A 6,922-nucleotide genomic window follows, 5' to 3' on the forward strand; every position below is an offset into this window, starting at 1 on the left:
CAACAACTTCTGATTCGATGTGTAATATGTAGCATCCATGCTAGCTCTGTAAACAAACAAGCCGGCTGATGAGACGTCACGTCTTTCACTGCGCATGCGTGTCACATCAGTGCTGTGTAGCGTTCACACAGGGGTCTGATGCAGGTCACATTTAAAATGTAATGTCAACGTTCACACAAAAAGATCGGATTTTTTCAAAAAATCGGAACTGAGCATTAAGACCTGCAGTGTGAACGTAGCCTAAAGTTAAGACCTTAAAAGTCTTAAATTTGTTTTTTAAAAATTGTAAGTTGGTTTTAAATGCATTGCTCAATTAGGAATGCACAATAAAAACAATATACAGTAGAAACGATATAAATATGGCCTCTGATAGAGATCTGTAGTCTACCTGCCAACCGCGGTAATTCTTTTTGATGACGTAACCGGCTGGAGTCAAAACAGACGAAACGGGAAGCAGCGTGGCTGATAGCACAAAGGAAGAGCAAAAAGTTACAAAACAAATTATCTGGACCTGGTGCGGGTGTGCGAAAATGAACGCCTAACATATTTACGTGATGGCGCGTTGTCCGGTCGGCTGCCAAGCGACCACACTGCCTGCAGCAGGAGGAGCGCGGCAGATGTAACGGTCACGCAGCGAGGCAACCGTCAGTGCAGGTCAGTGCAGGTCAGTGCGAGCCCCAGTGGGACGCGCAAAAGCTCGCCGAGTCTAATGGACCTCGTTTCTCCAGCAGTCATAGCGCGATGCTGTTTCAAGTCGTACAGCGGGGAAGCGCTGTGGGAAAGGGTGGCAGTCTGACTGTCTTTCAAAAAAAACAACAACCTGTAAAGCATAAACGGGATGATTGTCACCCTGCCAGAGCGTGCACAGAGTAAACACGTGGAGTGCAGAAAAAGTAATCTGCAAATTGTGTAGAAATAAATAAATAATACACTAATAAATACATTAATAAATAAATTTGTTTTGCCACCTTAAAACGAAGCAGGTTATTCCAAACACAACATCCAATGGATGCAGATATCTATTACATTAAAGTTGTGTGTGTGCGTGTGTGCGTACGTGTGTGTATATCTTTGATTTAACCAGGTAGGTCTCCCTTAAATTTAGATTTTTAAGGGAGACTTCAAAGTTTCCCTTAAAAAAGAGATTTTAAGGTCTAAAATGTTTTTAACCCATACATATTTGTACATTCCACTCAATTATTGTGATTTATTTATTTTCTATTATAAGTTTTGTATCATGATGTATATCGTTACTGCCACCCTCATAATGTATATCTTGAGATGAATTTTTTGCCATATCGCACATTCCTACGCTCAGTGTTCTTAAATTTTGTCTGGCAGAAATGGTTAAAGTTCTGTCTCCGCAAAGCTGAAGTGTGGAGGAGAAAAAATGTTTGTTGTGGTCTTTGGGAATTTAACTGATAAAGTTAAAATTTTAACTGAATTTAACTGAATTTAACCAATAAAAAGAACCAGAGGCACAGTTTTAGCTAATCGGTGCAAAGCAGGGCGGGTCCTTGTGTGTGAGCAGAACCAGAATCGCAGGTGAACTAATCAGTGTTGCTCTGAATGTTTTATGAAGCGTTTATGTGTTCAGAGCATCATCTTTACCTTACAGATGTGCAAACTGAGTGCGTGACCGAACTTCAGGTCTGACAGAGAGAGCTTATCGCCGCAGGAGTCTCTCACCATGACAGAGGAGGCTGTAGCTGCTGCTTTAGTTCTTATTATTAAACAATATTAATGCTAAAAGAGGAATATTTGTAAACCACAGATTACAGCAAATATGTTTGTCTCAGTTTAGATTTATTATATACTTAGTCTATATACAGTGGGGAAAATAAGTATTTAGTCAGTCACCAATTGTGCAAGTTCTCCCACTTAAAAAGATGAGAGAGGCCTGTAATTGACATCATAGGTAGACCTCAACTATGAGAGACAAAATGTGAAAAAAAATTTGAGAAAATCATTTTGTCTGACTTTTAAAGAATTTTTTTGCAAATAATGGTGGAAAATAAGTATTTGGTCACCTACAAACAAGCAAGATTTCTGGCTGTCACAGACCTGTAACTTCTTTTTTAAGAGGCTCCTCTTTCCCCCACTCATTACCTGTATTAATGGCACCTGTTTGAAGTCGTTAACAGTATAAAAGACACCTGCCCACAACCTCAAACAGTTACACTCCAAACTCCACTATGGTGAAGACGAAAGAGCTGTCGGAGGACACCAGAAACCAAATTGTAGACCTGCACCAGGCTGGGAAGACTGAATCTGCAATAGGCAAGCAGCTTGGTGTGAAGAAATCTACTGTGGGAGCGATAATCAGAAAATGGAAGACATACAAGACCACTACTAATCTCCCTCGATCTGGGGCTCCACGCAAGATCTCAGCCCGTGGGGTCAAAATGATCACAAGAACAGTGAGGAAAAATCCCAGAACCACAAGGGGGGATCTAGTGAATGACCTGCAGAAAGCTGGGACCAATGTTACAAAGGCTACCATCAGCAACACACTACGACGCCAGGGACTCAGATCTTGCAGTGCCAGACGTGTCCCCCTGCTTAAGCCAGTCCATATCCAGGCACGTCTGAAGTTTGCTAGAGAGCATTTGGATGTTCCAGAAGAGTGTTGGGAGAATGTCATATGGTCAGATGAAACCAAAGTACTATTTGGTAAAAACACAACTCGTCGTGTTTGGAGGAAAGTGAATGCGGAGTTGCATCCAAAGAACACCATACCAACTGTGAAGCATGGGGGTGGCAACATCATGCTTTGGGGCTGTTTCTCTGCAAAGGGACCAGGACGACTGGTCCGTGTACATGAAAGAATGAATGGGGCCATGTATTGTGAGATTTTGGGTGCAAACCTCCTTCCATCAGCAAGGGCAATGAAGATGAAACGTGGCTGGGTCTTTCAGCATGACAATGATCCCAAGCACACTGCCAGGGCAACAAAGGAGTGGCTTCGTAAGAAACATTTCAAAGTCCTGGAGTGGCCTAGCCAGTCTCCCGATCTCAACCCCATCGAAAACCTTTGGAGGGAGTTGAAAGTCCGTGTTGCCCGCCGACAGCCCCAAAACATCACTGCTCTAGAGGAGATCTGCATGGAGGAATGGGCCAACATACCAGCAACAGTGTGTGCCAACCTTGTGAAGACTTACAGAAAACGTTTGACCTCTGTCATTGCCAACAAAGGATATACAACAAAGTATTGAGATGAACTTTTGTTATTGACCAAATACTTATTTTTCACCATTATTTGCAAAAAAATTCTTTAAAAGTCAGACAAAATGATTTTCTCAATTTTTTTTTCACATTTTGTCTCTCATAGTTGAGGTCTACCTATGATGTCAATTACAGGCCTCTCTCATCTTTTTAAGTGGGAGAACTTGCACAATTGGTGACTGACTAAATACTTAGTTTCCCCACTGTAGAGTTGTCACAATGTTTGAACTATTACAAGGAGTTTTTTCTTATGGATTTGGTATAATTTAATTATATTTAGAACTTTACTGAGAGGTAACAATACAATACAGCTAATTTAACCAGAGAGCTGAGTATCTTTATATTCAATGTGTTTTGTCGAGTGACACTTGTGATACTTGGTTGTAAAGCAAAGGAATCCTCCAAACATTGCTTATATTTAAAGGTTTTTCAGTCTTAAATTTCATTCAAGATGGCATTAAAAAGGTCTTTAAAATCTTTAATGTGACTTGCTAAAACCTGCAGATACCCTGCCTCATGTTATTTGTTTTTTGTCAGAAGCTGGGCAATACCGTTTTGCATGAACTGCAGTTGATGTTTAACCGTTTATTTATTTTTTTCTCTAAAAGACATGTTTATCTCAATAATTTCTGACATAATTTATCATCCAGCAAAATTTGTTATCCTGACAGGCCTAGCCTCATGAAATTCAGTCTTATTCAGGCAAGTGGTACTAGTGGCTAAGCAAATGGCTAGAGCCATTTTCTAACCTGTTTTACAAAAAATATATAAAATATTTTGGTTTTTAAAAGCCAGAGAGACACTTCAGAGCTACATCATTATTGTCAGTTACAACATCTCTTCCAGTAAATTGTGAATTTTTCTAGAGGATCCTGGACCAGACAGATAATTTATCAGGCCTTGTCTCTTTCTTTACAAAAAGATGTCTTAATATCAAGTCTGTTCTCAGTAAAAACCATGTAAACAGGTTAAATGGGAGATACAATTGTTATAAGATTCCTAAACACCAGACAGCCTGGGCTCATACCTGCAGCCTCAGGATTGCATAACTGTGGAAGTGAGCACCGAGTTACTGCAGCCCTGCTATGCAGCTAATAAAAAGAAAACATGAGGGAGATTTCAGTAACCCCTTTTTTTACTCTTATTTGTCTTTTAATTATAAATGTTGAAGTTAGTGAAACAAACTTTGGACTTTTAAAGGTGACAGAATTGGTTGTTTGTTCTTGGTCTCAGTGATCATGCCTGCAGTTTGTGGTTTTTTCACTCTGGCTCCTCACTAACTCAAGATTTAGTGCTGAGATGGCACCATTTTTTCCAGTTCTGGAGCCAGTGGTTTCCACTGTGGAGACAGAATGAAAGAAAGAAGTGCCCCTGGTTTTAGTGATGGAACCAGTAAAAATCATTTAGATCAGACAATTCAGTGGTCAGACTCTGTAGGTCTGAGTTGCCATGTTAAATGTTATAAAGCATCTAATCTTAAAACTAGAAAAGGACTAAACCAGGATGGTTTGGAAGAAGACCAGGAGAAAACCTCTTCTCTTCAAAAGAACACAATTTAGGTTTAGAAAGTCTCATCAGATCAAACCACAAAAACAACCTCACTGGAACAAGAAATGAAGACACTGGGATGCAACAAACATAAAGCAAAAACTCTTCATACCAGCTGTCAACGTACAATTCAATAAAAAAGTACTTTACCCAAAGGGAAATTACATAATAGAGGTGCAGGAGTCAACATTCAGTCTTTTCTTTGCTGACAAAGGATACCTGAAAAGGGGGACTGCATTAAACTGCATATTAAAATATGTTGGGTAGTTTTCTTTGGTCTCAGGCCTCTAATCACAGTTAATCAGGTTTGGACACATCTTTGGACTGGGTTTGGTTGAGTTGGATTTTTTTAGACCCGATCTAAACTCTACCTGTAACCATGCTGTGCCAAAATGTTTGGGAGAGCGTTAAACACGTGTATACAGTAAAACATCACCAGGTTCTGGTGTGGAAAATAAAATCTTTTCACAGCGACCAAAAATCAAACTTATATTTTCCCAGCATCCCCTTCCCCATCAATAACCTCTTGAGCCCCATGCAAAACACAGGTTTAAACAGGGTATCCGCAGGGTTGTAAAAAGTATTAAAATCAAAATAAGCAAAAATTAAAGCCATTAAAAGTATTAAAAGGTAATAAACGCCATCTGACGAGGTATTAATTTTTAAACAACTGGCGCATTTTCGCTATGCTGGAATCTGACGCGCTGCTGCATGGGAAACAGATTTAACAAACATTTCTCTGGCCCAGTCTGAGACGCAGGCTCCGCTCCACACCTCCCGCGCACACACGTTTGTTGTTCTATCCTCATGGGGACTTTGCATTGGTTTCCATTCATTTCCCCATCAATTCTATAGCCAACCATAACCTCCCAGGTAGACTACACACCTGACCCAAACCCTACCCTCACCAGGCTGTGTATACTGGGGAAATGGTCAATAATTGTACCCACCATGGAGCAAAAATCTGTACACACAAACGCGCGTGCACTCACGCATAGCGAAACAACCGTAGTTTTTTTTTTTTTTTACCCATATCGGAGTCTGAAAAACAGTTCTTTCTTGTTAGCTGGAGATGAAAACAAGATGTGGACGGTTGCTTGCTCATCCATCTTGTTAATGTAACAGTTGGGGTCTGAGCGCTGCAGATCWTTTCAGCAGGACGAGGAAGCTCACATGTATGGCAGGCCGCTTTTGCATTTAATCGACTTCACCACAGTTACATTCCAAGTATCTGAAATATGTTCTTCTGGGTCTCAGGAGGATAAAACTAGACATATTAGATATTTACGTGAAATAATATAAGATAATAAGATTCAACTAATTATGAAATTGCAGACTTTTATGTGTTATTATTTTAAAAAATGTGCACAACCTTTTAATAAATATCAGTAATGTTTCTCTTATCATTATTCTCTGTTCATCATTCTGGTTTATCCAAGGCCAAAGATCCATAGTTGTCCATCTGAGGGGCATGTGTCTAAAAAAAATTAACCATGAAATGTTTAAGATGTTTGTAAGACGTTCAGCCCTTAAACATTTGCACTTAGAATTTTATCACTTCAAATACTTTTCAGTAAGTTAAATGTCTACAATTCTGGTTCAAATAAAGAACTTTATGTTTGCTAGATTGTTAACTAATTATTTTCGAGGTAATGTTGCCTTAATGAACAGTGATTAAAAAAAATAACCTGTAAAATTCTGATGTTAAATACGATGTGGTTCAAAATTTGGGTGCACGTAACTTTTGTGCTGGTGCGCCTAAGAAAAAATGTTAGGCGCACTAGTGCAACCAGTGCAAAAAGTTAGTCTAGAGTGGATGGAGGACAACAGAGCTGCTTCATGGAAGAAGAACCTCAGCTTAGCCTGTTAGCCTTCGCGCTAGCCCTCACGCTATATTGCCTTATATGTATTAGCTCGGCGCTAGCGCGACAAACAAGCTAAACTGAGGTCCTCAATCCATATTTTCAGTTGCAGACTGAGTCATTTTTGCGTTCCCCTCTGTCATGTGGATGGAGGACCTTAGTGACGAGACGAGAATGTGTAGCGCTGAGCTAATACATATACACTCACCGGCCACTTTATTAGGTACACCTGTCCAACTGCTCGTTAACACTTAATTTCCAATCAGCCAATCACATGGCGGCAACTC

General features: G+C 40.0%; 1 protein-coding gene across 1 annotated transcript in view; it reads left to right on the forward strand.

The window, feature by feature from the left end:
• Nucleotides 1-6,922, forward strand: part of eif4g1b (eukaryotic translation initiation factor 4 gamma, 1b) — a gene marked incomplete at its 5' end in the record, with an annotated part of 130,333 nt that overhangs the window by 110,795 nt on the left and 12,616 nt on the right.

The sequence above is a fragment of the Austrofundulus limnaeus genome, unplaced genomic scaffold (assembly GCF_001266775.1).
Source record: "Austrofundulus limnaeus strain Quisiro unplaced genomic scaffold, Austrofundulus_limnaeus-1.0 Scaffold553, whole genome shotgun sequence".
In the NCBI taxonomy this organism is placed as follows: Eukaryota; Metazoa; Chordata; class Actinopteri; order Cyprinodontiformes; family Rivulidae; genus Austrofundulus; species Austrofundulus limnaeus.